At 33.9% G+C, this 15,794-nt stretch overlaps 3 pseudogenes; all 3 read left to right on the forward strand.

The window, feature by feature from the left end:
- The first annotated feature begins 2,679 nt into the window (after positions 1-2,679).
- LOC146994347 (U2 spliceosomal RNA) lies at positions 2,680-2,853 on the forward strand (annotated as a pseudogene).
- Positions 2,854-8,720: 5,867 nt separating this feature from the next.
- On the forward strand, positions 8,721-8,894 carry LOC146994348 (U2 spliceosomal RNA; annotated as a pseudogene).
- A 5,872-nt stretch (positions 8,895-14,766) lies between these two features.
- On the forward strand, positions 14,767-14,939 carry LOC146994349 (U2 spliceosomal RNA; annotated as a pseudogene).
- Positions 14,940-15,794: the final 855 nt, after the last annotated feature.

Consider the following 15,794-nt stretch of genomic DNA (forward strand, 5'->3'; position numbering starts at 1 on the left):
AGTATGATGAGAAGAGCTCCTCTCATATATATATAAGACACAATTTTCTATAGTGGCGGATGCGAATGCATGGGATTCACAAGTTAAGGCCTGTCGTCTCGCCTCTTCTCTAAGAGCAGACGCTGCGGATATTCATCAACCTCGTTCAGAAAACCAGAGACTAGACTTTGAAGCTCTAACCGACAGAAGTGTTTAGAAGAGTACAGCAGGCTTCAATTAAAATCGTCTCACCATAATCCCCCAGAAACACTTCAGGAACATGCCACGGATGTCGAAAAGTTCTCATCTCGCCTTTTTTTTAGAATGCCCGTCAGAAACAAGAGAAATCCTGTTCTTGCAGTACTTCATGGACATCATCTGGGAACCTGAATTATAGAAAGCACTGCGAATGGCGGATGTCAAGGACTTAAAAAAAAAAAAAAAAGCACCGGGGGGAATTCCATGAAATTCGAGGTGGAAATTCTCCTTTTCACCTCTCTGGAATGGGATTACATATCTTGCAATCAGAGCCGTGTTGCTGTGTATTTTTTATTACTCACTACATCTATACCATTAGATGTTCCTAAAAAGGTTAGCGATAAAAGAACTTATACATTATCAAGTAAAGTTTTTTCAGTGATTTTCTCCTGTTTCCGTACCTAAGATTTTTCAAAATCAATATCTGCATTAAAAATGGGTTATAATATCAAACTCCAGCTACAGCTTATTTCTAAGCACCACCCACTGCGAGACGCTGGCGCTGTGCATACAGTGTTTTGAATTCTTTATTGCAGAAAAAAAGTGAAAAAAAAATTAAATAGAAATAATATAGGACGTTAATAATATAAAATTGTGACACTTTAAAGTAAGCCATATTCAATTATATTCTTCCTCCTTTGCAAGGGCCCACCAGCGGCCGAGCGGTAAAGTCGCTGAACACTGGTAGTTCGGTCCTAAGTTCGAATCCCGCGAACGGGCTGGCTGCATGGGCGTTTTCGTGGTTTTCCCCATGTGTAACGTGTATACGAGCCAGTTTCCCTTAGAAAGTCCTCCACGAAGGCATACCTCCTCTTAGGCAGATAGGCCTCGAGGCTTTGCCATAATCACACACACACTTCCTCGTTTGCAAGTTTTCTCTTTCTTTCTCTTTAAATGCTATTTTTAACGGTACAAATCTCTATCATAAAACCATGTTCTACCGAATCTTGCGTCCATAAGCGCGCAAACGCGTTCATGTATCGTCTCATTAATACAAGAAGATGCTAATAGCTAATAAAATATTATGGCTGAACTGAAAACTGCGTCTCGATTCAGATGTTAAATATAAACAAAACATTAAGAAGTTCCGAAAATAATCGATTACGCGAGCTTTAATTAAGACTGGGTGAAATTTCAGTTGTTCAAGTAACATCTGATGTTTAATAAATGCAGGAAACGATGGTTAGTAAATTTCAAAACGGAAAAACATTAAAATAAGTATAAAAAGAATTTACTTTGAATTCTATTTCTATTAGCTTGGTTTGCACTGAAACTTATGAAATGATATAATTACGTTGTTTCTTGACCACAACACCTAAAAATTGCAGACGCTCTTATTATATTCGTATTGATATAAATTCTAAAAAAAATTGCATTTGTTCTTAATATCTTTATATTTATTTTAACAAGCTAATAGAAATAGACACTAGATAATTTTTTTAAATATATATACATTTTTCTTTCTCTTTAGGAGGGAGGCTTGTTTTATAATTATTGTTTCTGTGTGAAATTTGAATTATGAGCAGCATAATATGGAAGGAAATTTCAGTGGACTTTATATCTGTTTTTTATATATATCTGATTTGGAAAAAAGTTATCGTAGACTTATACAAATACTATTCACACATGTAGTAGTTCAGATATTTTACTTCTGCATTTTAAAAATTTTCTTCCGCACGTAATAAAAAGCGAATTGTAAATTTTATTTGCTACACGAATTTTTCAAATCTTATCGCCTTAAAATGGCGAAAACATACTGTAAACTTGATAAGTACGTTTGCTTGTTGGTCTCATTTTGATTCGAAGGTGTCTTTCTAAGGCATCTTCTTTGCAGTCATTTAGCAGAGCTTATTTGTTTACGTCGGCTTCACTCTCCTCGCAAAGCGATACCACAGACGCACTCTGTATGTATTCCAGCCTGTTTGGGCCTAATAAATCGAATACAGAATTTGTACTACGATATTTGTTTTTGCTTCATTTAGTACGAAACAACCTGTATATCTCTTGCCCAATACAGAAGTGATACTTGATATTGTGTTTGCATATTGTAACAATTTGTACTACGATATATGTTTTTGCTTCATTTAGTACGAAACAACCTGTATATCTCTAGCCCAATACAGAAGTGATACTTGATATTGTGTTTACATATTGTAATTTTGTGGCCTTCGCTAGGATGAGAGAAAAAATATTTGACCAGTAGTTAACAGTTAGAAGAAACTATGGGTAGTGTTTCTTGCAACCACTGCATGTTATCGTTTCTCGGCTTGTCGGCTAAGATCAAGTGAAGTAAATTGTTTACAGATTTTATTAATTGTTAATTGTAAATTTCTTCCGCTGAATAGTGAATTGCACGAAACAAACAATGAATCAAAATAAATCGCACTGCGTGCGTTATTGGTGAGACCGCAACGCCTACACCACTATGATGTAAAGTTGCAGTTAACATTTTTCAATAAATATCTGTTCTTATCAGTTTAAAATCTGATATGACACTTACAGAGTGTCCTGATTTTAATCTAATTTTTGAACACTCGGCTTGCGGTTAGGTATTTATACCGCCCTTGCCAAAGGTTGTCCCGTTATTGCACTGCCTCTGGGAGCGGCCTTACTAAAATTAAGAAAAGAATTTGCACGTTGCTTGTTTCCCTAAGTCCACAGCATGGCAGGAAAGAGAATGGCAATGTTTATAATATACTACACACACAATATCATTATATCCTATCACGTAGTATCACACGTAAATATCATTTTCCGATAATACGTTCGTTATACGGAAAAGTTAGTGCGTTTCGCAAATTTATTGCATAGATATAAAAGGGTATTCAGTTTCTTGTGTCAGGTATAGTTAATTATCCAGAAGTGTAGGAAAAATCGCAGACATTTCCGAAATTTAGTGCTATTATTCAGAGTAACTTTTAAAGTATTATTCGAAAAGAATAAAGCTAATTAAATTTATTTTTTAATTTTTAGTAAAAACTAAACTACTTACATTATTAAATTTTAAAATATTTATAAACTGAGATACTCCTCACACGTGCAATCAGAGCTGTATTACGTGATATTTTAATTGACGTCCGCTTCTCCTTCATATGTTACTAAAACGTTAGCATTGAAAGATCTATAAAATTAAAAATATAAATATTTCCATTGTTTTCATTAACACTGTAGCTGGAAATTTTTGTTCAAAAATCTCAATTTGTATGCTCTGTGTTTTGGGAAAAGGGGCTATTGCATCAAATATTGGCAACACCTTATTTCTAAGCCCCGCCTACTAAGAGAAACACTGCATTCCTCATAAGATGAGTTGAATTTCTACTGACTGTCGATGGTGCGTATTTCTATTATTTATAAGATTATCGTATTTCTATTCTATATTATTTTTAAATGTTAAATATATAAGCATAATAATTCTTTTTCCTAAGTGCTTTTCGCCTATCATTATGTACTACTATTTGAAAACTGCAATGCATCATTTCAAAGATAAGCAGTGGTCACTTTTTTTAATATACATCGTTTGTCAAGATCTGCTAGTGATTTATACACATACGTGCAGCGCAATGGTTTAAGAACATTATTTTTAAAATTCGAATTTGAAGAGGCAAGTCTAAAGTTGTTTAAGTAATGGTACGATTAAAGAAGTTCAGGTTTAAGGTAATTCTTTACGTATAAATTTGAAAGAGATACTTATAATAACATCAAGTCATTTAAATTATATAGCTAGTAACAGGTTGATTGGTTAAGAGCCTTAGCTTTTTTTATACTTTCTTATTAAAAAAAAATTATTTAGGGAATCTGCAGGAAGGATGGAAAATAATAAAATAAAGTTAAATACAAATAAAATATGACGCTTGTAATATAAACACTGATATATATTTTAAAATAAACTACATTCAACTATATTCTTTCCCGTTGGAATTTTTTTTCTGTTTTGCTTTGTCTGTTCTTTAACTACGGTTTGAACTCCAGTGTTAATGACGAACATGATCAGTCCGTTATATATGTTTCTTTGTGTATTTTACACGGAAAATACGTTCAGAAGCCTATCTGAATGTTATCCACATATTTAACATTTAATTCATTCACTTATTTTTGCATCTATAAAAATATTCGTTTTTTGAATTTTTAACAAAACTAAATTGAAATCTTCAGTTCCAGGTACACCTTCTTTTATTTCCAAGCCTCTTCTTCTGCGTACTGTGCTCTGAGGAGCAATTGTAGCTCCTAAATTTAAAATCGTTTAAATGTCAGTCGGAATTTCAAGAAGACGAATAAAATCAAATTACTAAATTTCAAATAACTTCGAATGTAATATATTCCAAATGATCAGAAAGTATATGGAGGATAAATACCTGCATTTTTAGTTACAATGATTGGTTCGCATGTTTTTCTAATATCCCTAACCTACTTATTATGCTGAATTTTTTGCACACACAATCCACATTTTATTACGGTCATTTGCTGTTCTTATATTTTCACTTAGTCGTGCAGTCATGTTACGAATTTTGTATTTAGTTTGATATTTTTAGTACAATTATAATTAAAATTTTTGAGTTTCCCCATCTATAGAGCGCGGGGTAAATTTTAACAGACAGCTGCAACGTCGGAAAAGTAAAAATATAGGAGCACGTGCTTCTAACACTGAACAAATGGATAACTCTTTAATTTCATTTGAAATGACAGAAACGTTATAGAATACTGTGTTAGCTGTAACCGTAATTCCATCCTCTTTGTTTACCGGAAATTGCGAGAAGTAAATAAATTACTGGAAATTTTTGGCGACCGATTGAAAGCTGTAAAATACCGGAGAGAGACATCTTAGTTCAGTTGCTGAATTAGTGTTATTGCGCCTTGTTTTAGTACTGTGTGAACTGAAATATCAGATTTAGCTTTCTCTTTAGAAGCGCATTTTGTGGAGGGGGGGGGATTTTCTATCAATTAAAAATTTTTAGTAGTTTGAAGTCTAACTACTGATTATACTGCGTGATATTGTGAACACTTGTACGAATATCTCTGATGAAAATTCCAACGTTCTGTTATATATCTTTTGATAAGGATAATTTTTGTGAAAATTTTATCACACTTTTTGCATTCATTCTGTTACGAACCCGTACGCAAGCAACACTTTTTGGTGTCATAGGGTTATTGAACGCCAGTGACAAGACGAATGGTGAACAAATAAGGCAGTTGATGCCAAAGTTCGCTGCGTTCAAAGAAGAAATGAAAGCTGAAGAAGTTCCGTTAAAGAAGAGATGGAACCTGTTAACGTAAAAATGAAACTGGCGAAAGAAAGATGGAAGCTGTTAAAGCAGAAATGAAAGCGCGACAAAAAAAAAAAAAAAAAGGATGGAAACTGATCATGAATTAGTTAAAGGGGAGAAAGTCGTTGAAGGAAAGATGGAATCTTGTCAAGAATCCGTTAAATCAGAGATAAGGGCTGCTAAAGAGGAAATGAAAAGTGAAATTACCTGCATAAGAGAAAACACATCTGAGGCTATGGAAGTCAGAACAGACTCAATTGAAAGTAAAGGTGGACAAATTGAAGCAAAGGTTTCTTCTGTCAAAGAACAAATAGAAAAGCGAGTTTTATCCGTGAACAACAAATCGTTTACAGAGTTTCTTGTGTCAAAAAAACAAACAGAAAGAAGATTTTTCTGCCGTCCAAACGCAAATCGAACAACAAATTGATGATAGGTTTTCTGCAGGCGCCAAAGAAGTTCACGTGTTGAAGAATTTCGTAGCGACGCCAGGGAGCAATACTGATGGTTTACCCATGCCTGCTCGTTCCTCTCTGAATCTATCCAAGTATGATGAGAAGAGCTCCTCTCATATATATATAAGACACAATTTTCTATAGTGGCGGATGCGAATGCATGGGATTCACAAGTTAAGGCCTGTCGTCTCGCCTCTTCTCTAAGAGCAGACGCTGCGGATATTCATCAACCTCGTTCAGAAAACCAGAGACTAGACTTTGAAGCTCTAACCGACAGAAGTGTTTAGAAGAGTACAGCAGGCTTCAATTAAAATCGTCTCACCATAATCCCCCAGAAACACTTCAGGAACATGCCACGGATGTCGAAAAGTTCTCATCTCGCCTTTTTTTTAGAATGCCCGTCAGAAACAAGAGAAATCCTGTTCTTGCAGTACTTCATGGACATCATCTGGGAACCTGAATTATAGAAAGCACTGCGAATGGCGGATGTCAAGGACTTAAAAAAAAAAAAAAAGCACCGGGGGGAATTCCATGAAATTCGAGGTGGAAATTCTCCTTTTCACCTCTCTGGAATGGGATTACATATCTTGCAATCAGAGCCGTGTTGCTGTGTATTTTTTATTACTCACTACATCTATACCATTAGATGTTCCTAAAAAGGTTAGCGATAAAAGAACTTATACATTATCAAGTAAAGTTTTTTCAGTGATTTTCTCCTGTTTCCGTACCTAAGATTTTTCAAAATCAATATCTGCATTAAAAATGGGTTATAATATCAAACTCCAGCTACAGCTTATTTCTAAGCACCACCCACTGCGAGACGCTGGCGCTGTGCATACAGTGTTTTGAATTCTTTATTGCAGAAAAAAAGTGAAAAAAAAAATTAAATAGAAATAATATAGGACGTTAATAATATAAAATTGTGACACTTTAAAGTAAGCCATATTCAATTATATTCTTCCTCCTTTGCAAGGGCCCACCAGCGGCCGAGCGGTAAAGTCGCTGAACACTGGTAGTTCGGTCCTAAGTTCGAATCCCGCGAACGGGCTGGCTGCATGGGCGTTTTCGTGGTTTTCCCCATGTGTAACGTGTATACGAGCCAGTTTCCCTTAGAAAGTCCTCCACGAAGGCATACCTCCTCTTAGGCAGATAGGCCTCGAGGCTTTGCCATAATCACACACACACTTCCTCGTTTGCAAGTATTCTCTTTCTTTCTCTTTAAATGCTATTTTTAACGGTACAAATCTCTATCATAAAACCATGTTCTACCGAATCTTGCGTCCATAAGCGCGCAAACGCGTTCATGTATCGTCTCATTAATACAAGAAGATGCTAATAGCTAATAAAATATTATGGCTGAACTGAAAACTGCGTCTCGATTCAGATGTTAAATATAAACAAAACATTAAGAAGTTCCGAAAATAATCGATTACGCGAGCTTTAATTAAGACTGGGTGAAATTTCAGTTGTTCAAGTAACATCTGATGTTTAATAAATGCAGGAAACGATGGTTAGTAAATTTCAAAACGGAAAAACATTAAAATAAGTATAAAAAGAATTTACTTTGAATTCTATTTCTATTAGCTTGGTTTGCACTGAAACTTATGAAATGATATAATTACGTTGTTTCTTGACCACAACACCTAAAAATTGCAGACGCTCTTATTATATTCGTATTGATATAAATTCTAAAAAAAATTGCATTTGTTCTTAATATCTTTATATTTATTTTAACAAGCTAATAGAAATAGACACTAGATAATTTTTTTAAATATATATACATTTTTCTTTCTCTTTAGGAGGGAGGCTTGTTTTATAATTATTGTTTCTGTGTGAAATTTGAATTATGAGCAGCATAATATGGAAGGAAATTTCAGTGGACTTTATATCTGTTTTTTATATATATCTGATTTGGAAAAAAGTTATCGTAGACTTATACAAATACTATTCACACATGTAGTAGTTCAGATATTTTACTTCTGCATTTTAAAAATTTTCTTCCGCACGTAATAAAAAGCGAATTGTAAATTTTATTTGCTACACGAATTTTTCAAATCTTATCGCCTTAAAATGGCGAAAACATACTGTAAACTTGATAAGTACGTTTGCTTGTTGGTCTCATTTTGATTCGAAGGTGTCTTTCTAAGGCATCTTCTTTGCAGTCATTTAGCAGAGCTTATTTGTTTACGTCGGCTTCACTCTCCTCGCAAAGCGATACCACAGACGCACTCTGTATGTATTCCAGCCTGTTTGGGCCTAATAAATCGAATACAGAATTTGTACTACGATATTTGTTTTTGCTTCATTTAGTACGAAACAACCTGTATATCTCTTGCCCAATACAGAAGTGATACTTGATATTGTGTTTGCATATTGTAACAATTTGTACTACGATATATGTTTTTGCTTCATTTAGTACGAAACAACCTGTATATCTCTAGCCCAATACAGAAGTGATACTTGATATTGTGTTTACATATTGTAATTTTGTGGCCTTCGCTAGGATGAGAGAAAAAATATTTGACCAGTAGTTAACAGTTAGAAGAAACTATGGGTAGTGTTTCTTGCAACCACTGCATGTTATCGTTTCTCGGCTTGTCGGCTAAGATCAAGTGAAGTAAATTGTTTACAGATTTTATTAATTGTTAATTGTAAATTTCTTCCGCTGAATAGTGAATTGCACGAAACAAACAATGAATCAAAATAAATCGCACTGCGTGCGTTATTGGTGAGACCGCAACGCCTACACCACTATGATGTAAAGTTGCAGTTAACATTTTTCAATAAATATCTGTTCTTATCAGTTTAAAATCTGATATGACACTTACAGAGTGTCCTGATTTTAATCTAATTTTTGAACACTCGGCTTGCGGTTAGGTATTTATACCGCCCTTGCCAAAGGTTGTCCCGTTATTGCACTGCCTCTGGGAGCGGCCTTACTAAAATTAAGAAAAGAATTTGCACGTTGCTTGTTTCCCTAAGTCCACAGCATGGCAGGAAAGAGAATGGCAATGTTTATAATATACTACACACACAATATCATTATATCCTATCACGTAGTATCACACGTAAATATCATTTTCCGATAATACGTTCGTTATACGGAAAAGTTAGTGCGTTTCGCAAATTTATTGCATAGATATAAAAGGGTATTCAGTTTCTTGTGTCAGGTATAGTTAATTATCCAGAAGTGTAGGAAAAATCGCAGACATTTCCGAAATTTAGTGCTATTATTCAGAGTAACTTTTAAAGTATTATTCGAAAAGAATAAAGCTAATTAAATTTATTTTTTAATTTTTAGTAAAAACTAAACTACTTACATTATTAAATTTTAAAATATTTATAAACTGAGATACTCCTCACACGTGCAATCAGAGCTGTATTACGTGATATTTTAATTGACGTCCGCTTCTCCTTCATATGTTACTAAAACGTTAGCATTGAAAGATCTATAAAATTAAAAATATAAATATTTCCATTGTTTTCATTAACACTGTAGCTGGAAATTTTTGTTCAAAAATCTCAATTTGTATGCTCTGTGTTTTGGGAAAAGGGGCTATTGCATCAAATATTGGCAACACCTTATTTCTAAGCCCCGCCTACTAAGAGAAACACTGCATTCCTCATAAGATGAGTTGAATTTCTACTGAATGTCGATGGTGCGTATTTCTATTATTTATAAGATTATCGTATTTCTATTCTATATTATTTTTAAATGTTAAATATATAAGCATAATAATTCTTTTTCCTAAGTGCTTTTCGCCTATCATTATGTACTACTATTTGAAAACTGCAATGCATCATTTCAAAGATAAGCAGTGGTCACTTTTTTTAATATACATCGTTTGTCAAGATCTGCTAGTGATTTATACACATACGTGCAGCGCAATGGTTTAAGAACATTATTTTTAAAATTCGAATTTGAAGAGGCAAGTCTAAAGTTGTTTAAGTAATGGTACGATTAAAGAAGTTCAGGTTTAAGGTAATTCTTTACGTATAAATTTGAAAGAGATACTTATAATAACATCAAGTCATTTAAATTATATAGCTAGTAACAGGTTGATTGGTTAAGAGCCTTAGCTTTTTTTATACTTTCTTATTAAAAAAAAATTATTTAGGGAATCTGCAGGAAGGATGGAAAATAATAAAATAAAGTTAAATACAAATAAAATATGACGCTTGTAATATAAACACTGATATATATTTTAAAATAAACTACATTCAACTATATTCTTTCCCGTTGGAATTTTTTTTCTGTTTTGCTTTGTCTGTTCTTTAACTACGGTTTGAACTCCAGTGTTAATGACGAACATGATCAGTCCGTTATATATGTTTCTTTGTGTATTTTACACGGAAAATACGTTCAGAAGCCTATCTGAATGTTATCCACATATTTAACATTTAATTCATTCACTTATTTTTGCATCTATAAAAATATTCGTTTTTTGAATTTTTAACAAAACTAAATTGAAATCTTCAGTTCCAGGTACACCTTCTTTTATTTCCAAGCCTCTTCTTCTGCGTACTGTGCTCTGAGGAGCAATTGTAGCTCCTAAATTTAAAATCGTTTAAATGTCAGTCGGAATTTCAAGAAGACGAATAAAATCAAATTACTAAATTTCAAATAACTTCGAATGTAATATATTCCAAATGATCAGAAAGTATATGGAGGATAAATACCTGCATTTTTAGTTACAATGATTGGTTCGCATGTTTTTCTAATATCCCTAACCTACTTATTATGCTGAATTTTTTGCACACACAATCCACATTTTATTACGGTCATTTGCTGTTCTTATATTTTCACTTAGTCGTGCAGTCATGTTACGAATTTTGTATTTAGTTTGATATTTTTAGTACAATTATAATTAAAATTTTTGAGTTTCCCCATCTATAGAGCGCGGGGTAAATTTTAACAGACAGCTGCAACGTCGGAAAAGTAAAAATATAGGAGCACGTGCTTCTAACACTGAACAAATGGATAACTCTTTAATTTCATTTGAAATGACAGAAACGTTATAGAATACTGTGTTAGCTGTAACCGTAATTCCATCCTCTTTGTTTACCGGAAATTGCGAGAAGTAAATAAATTACTGGAAATTTTTGGCGACCGATTGAAAGCTGTAAAATACCGGAGAGAGACATCTTAGTTCAGTTGCTGAATTAGTGTTATTGCGCCTTGTTTTAGTACTGTGTGAACTGAAATATCAGATTTAGCTTTCTCTTTAGAAGCGCATTTTGTGGAGGGGGGGGATTTTCTATCAATTAAAAATTTTTAGTAGTTTGAAGTCTAACTACTGATTATACTGCGTGATATTGTGAACACTTGTACGAATATCTCTGATGAAAATTCCAACGTTCTGTTATATATCTTTTGATAAGGATAATTTTTGTGAAAATTTTATCACACTTTTTGCATTCATTCTGTTACGAACCCGTACGCAAGCAACACTTTTTGGTGTCATAGGGTTATTGAACGCCAGTGACAAGACGAATGGTGAACAAATAAGGCAGTTGATGCCAAAGTTCGCTGCGTTCAAAGAAGAAATGAAAGCTGAAGAAGTTCCGTTAAAGAAGAGATGGAACCTGTTAACGTAAAAATGAAACTGGCGAAAGAAAGATGGAAGCTGTTAAAGCAGAAATGAAAGCGCGACAAAAAAAAAAAAAAAAAAAAAAAGGATGGAAACTGATCATGAATTAGTTAAAGGGGAGAAAGTCGTTGAAGGAAAGATGGAATCTTGTCAAGAATCCGTTAAATCAGAGATAAGGGCTGCTAAAGAGGAAATGAAAAGTGAAATTACCTGCATAAGAGAAAACACATCTGAGGCTATGGAAGTCAGAACAGACTCAATTGAAAGTAAAGGTGGACAAATTGAAGCAAAGGTTTCTTCTGTCAAAGAACAAATAGAAAAGCGAGTTTTATCCGTGAACAACAAATCGTTTACAGAGTTTCTTGTGTCAAAAAAACAAACAGAAAGAAGATTTTTCTGCCGTCCAAACGCAAATCGAACAACAAATTGATGATAGGTTTTCTGCAGGCGCCAAAGAAGTTCACGTGTTGAAGAATTTCGTAGCGACGCCAGGGAGCAATACTGATGGTTTACCCATGCCTGCTCGTTCCTCTCTGAATCTATCCAAGTATGATGAGAAGAGCTCCTCTCATATATATATAAGACACAATTTTCTATAGTGGCGGATGCGAATGCATGGGATTCACAAGTTAAGGCCTGTCGTCTCGCCTCTTCTCTAAGAGCAGACGCTGCGGATATTCATCAACCTCGTTCAGAAAACCAGAGACTAGACTTTGAAGCTCTAACCGACAGAAGTGTTTAGAAGAGTACAGCAGGCTTCAATTAAAATCGTCTCACCATAATCCCCCAGAAACACTTCAGGAACATGCCACGGATGTCGAAAAGTTCTCATCTCGCCTTTTTTTTAGAATGCCCGTCAGAAACAAGAGAAATCCTGTTCTTGCAGTACTTCATGGACATCATCTGGGAACCTGAATTATAGAAAGCACTGCGAATGGCGGATGTCAAGGACTTAAAAAAAAAAAAAAAGCACCGGGGGGAATTCCATGAAATTCGAGGTGGAAATTCTCCTTTTCACCTCTCTGGAATGGGATTACATATCTTGCAATCAGAGCCGTGTTGCTGTGTATTTTTTATTACTCACTACATCTATACCATTAGATGTTCCTAAAAAGGTTAGCGATAAAAGAACTTATACATTATCAAGTAAAGTTTTTTCAGTGATTTTCTCCTGTTTCCGTACCTAAGATTTTTCAAAATCAATATCTGCATTAAAAATGGGTTATAATATCAAACTCCAGCTACAGCTTATTTCTAAGCACCACCCACTGCGAGACGCTGGCGCTGTGCATACAGTGTTTTGAATTCTTTATTGCAGAAAAAAAGTGAAAAAAAAAATTAAATAGAAATAATATAGGACGTTAATAATATAAAATTGTGACACTTTAAAGTAAGCCATATTCAATTATATTCTTCCTCCTTTGCAAGGGCCCACCAGCGGCCGAGCGGTAAAGTCGCTGAACACTGGTAGTTCGGTCCTAAGTTCGAATCCCGCGAACGGGCTGGCTGCATGGGCGTTTTCGTGGTTTTCCCCATGTGTAACGTGTATACGAGCCAGTTTCCCTTAGAAAGTCCTCCACGAAGGCATACCTCCTCTTAGGCAGATAGGCCTCGAGGCTTTGCCATAATCACACACACACTTCCTCGTTTGCAAGTTTTCTCTTTCTTTCTCTTTAAATGCTATTTTTAACGGTACAAATCTCTATCATAAAACCATGTTCTACCGAATCTTGCGTCCATAAGCGCGCAAACGCGTTCATGTATCGTCTCATTAATACAAGAAGATGCTAATAGCTAATAAAATATTATGGCTGAACTGAAAACTGCGTCTCGATTCAGATGTTAAATATAAACAAAACATTAAGAAGTTCCGAAAATAATCGATTACGCGAGCTTTAATTAAGACTGGGTGAAATTTCAGTTGTTCAAGTAACATCTGATGTTTAATAAATGCAGGAAACGATGGTTAGTAAATTTCAAAACGGAAAAACATTAAAATAAGTATAAAAAGAATTTACTTTGAATTCTATTTCTATTAGCTTGGTTTGCACTGAAACTTATGAAATGATATAATTACGTTGTTTCTTGACCACAACACCTAAAAATTGCAGAGGCTCTTATTATATTCGTATTGATATAAATTCTAAAAAAAATTGCATTTGTTCTTAATATCTTTATATTTATTTTAACAAGCTAATAGAAATAGACACTAGATAATTTTTTTAAATATATATACATTTTTCTTTCTCTTTAGGAGGGAGGCTTGTTTTATAATTATTGTTTCTGTGTGAAATTTGAATTATGAGCAGCATAATATGGAAGGAAATTTCAGTGGACTTTATATCTGTTTTTTATATATATCTGATTTGGAAAAAAGTTATCGTAGACTTATACAAATACTATTCACACATGTAGTAGTTCAGATATTTTACTTCTGCATTTTAAAAATTTTCTTCCGCACGTAATAAAAAGCGAATTGTAAATTTTATTTGCTACACGAATTTTTCAAATCTTATCGCCTTAAAATGGCGAAAACATACTGTAAACTTGATAAGTACGTTTGCTTGTTGGTCTCATTTTGATTCGAAGGTGTCTTTCTAAGGCATCTTCTTTGCAGTCATTTAGCAGAGCTTATTTGTTTACGTCGGCTTCACTCTCCTCGCAAAGCGATACCACAGACGCACTCTGTATGTATTCCAGCCTGTTTGGGCCTAATAAATCGAATACAGAATTTGTACTACGATATTTGTTTTTGCTTCATTTAGTACGAAACAACCTGTATATCTCTTGCCCAATACAGAAGTGATACTTGATATTGTGTTTGCATATTGTAACAATTTGTACTACGATATATGTTTTTGCTTCATTTAGTACGAAACAACCTGTATATCTCTAGCCCAATACAGAAGTGATACTTGATATTGTGTTTACATATTGTAATTTTGTGGCCTTCGCTAGGATGAGAGAAAAAATATTTGACCAGTAGTTAACAGTTAGAAGAAACTATGGGTAGTGTTTCTTGCAACCACTGCATGTTATCGTTTCTCGGCTTGTCGGCTAAGATCAAGTGAAGTAAATTGTTTACAGATTTTATTAATTGTTAATTGTAAATTTCTTCCGCTGAATAGTGAATTGCACGAAACAAACAATGAATCAAAATAAATCGCACTGCGTGCGTTATTGGTGAGACCGCAACGCCTACACCACTATGATGTAAATTTGCAGTTAACATTTTTCAATAAACATCTGTTCTTATCAGTTTAAAATCTGATATGACACTTACAGAGTGTCCTGATTTAATCTAATTATTGAACACTCGGCTTGCGGTTAGGTATTTATACCGCCCTTGCCAAAGGTTGTCCCGTTATTGCACTGCCTCTGGGAGCGGCCCTACTAAAATTAAGAAAAGAATTTGCACGTTGCTTGTTTCCCTAAGTCCACAGCATGGCAGGAAAGAGAATGGCAATGTTTATAATATACTACACACACAATATCATTATATCCTATCACGTAGTATCACACGTAAATATCATTTTCCGATAATACGTTCGTTATACGGAAAAGTTAGTGCGTTTCGCAAATTTATTGCATAGATATAAAAGGGTATTCAGTTTCTTGTGTCAGGTATAGTTAATTATCCAGAAGTGTAGGAAAAATCGCAGACATTTCCGAAATTTAGTGCTATTATTCAGAGTAACTTTTAAAGTATTATTCGAAAAGAATAAAGCTAATTAAATTTATTTTTTAATTTTTAGTAAAAACTAAACTACTTACATTATTAAATTTTAAAATATTTATAAACTGAGATACTCCTCACACGTGCAATCAGAGCTGTATTACGTGATATTTTAATTGACGTCCGCTTCTCCTTCATATGTTACTAAAACGTTAGCATTGAAAGATCTATAAAATTAAAAATATAAATATTTCCATTGTTTTCATTAACACTGTAGCTGGAAATTTTTGTTCAAAAATCTCAATTTGTATGCTCTGTGTTTTGGGAAAAGGGGCTATTGCATCAAATATTGGCAACACCTTATTTCTAAGCCCCGCCTACTAAGAGAAACACTGCATTCCTCATAAGATGAGTTGAATTTCTATTGAATGTCGATGGTGCGTATTTCTATTATTTATAAGATTATCGTATTTCTATTCTATATTATTTTTAAATGTTAAATATATAAGCATAATAATTCTTTTTCCTAAGTGCTTTTCGCCTATCATTATGTACTACTATTTGAAAACTGCAATGC

This window comes from Stegodyphus dumicola, chromosome 11 (assembly GCF_044657685.1).
Source record: "Stegodyphus dumicola isolate Sdum_Otavi_A_Nest chromosome 11, ASM4465768v1".
Classification (NCBI taxonomy): domain Eukaryota; kingdom Metazoa; phylum Arthropoda; class Arachnida; order Araneae; family Eresidae; genus Stegodyphus; species Stegodyphus dumicola.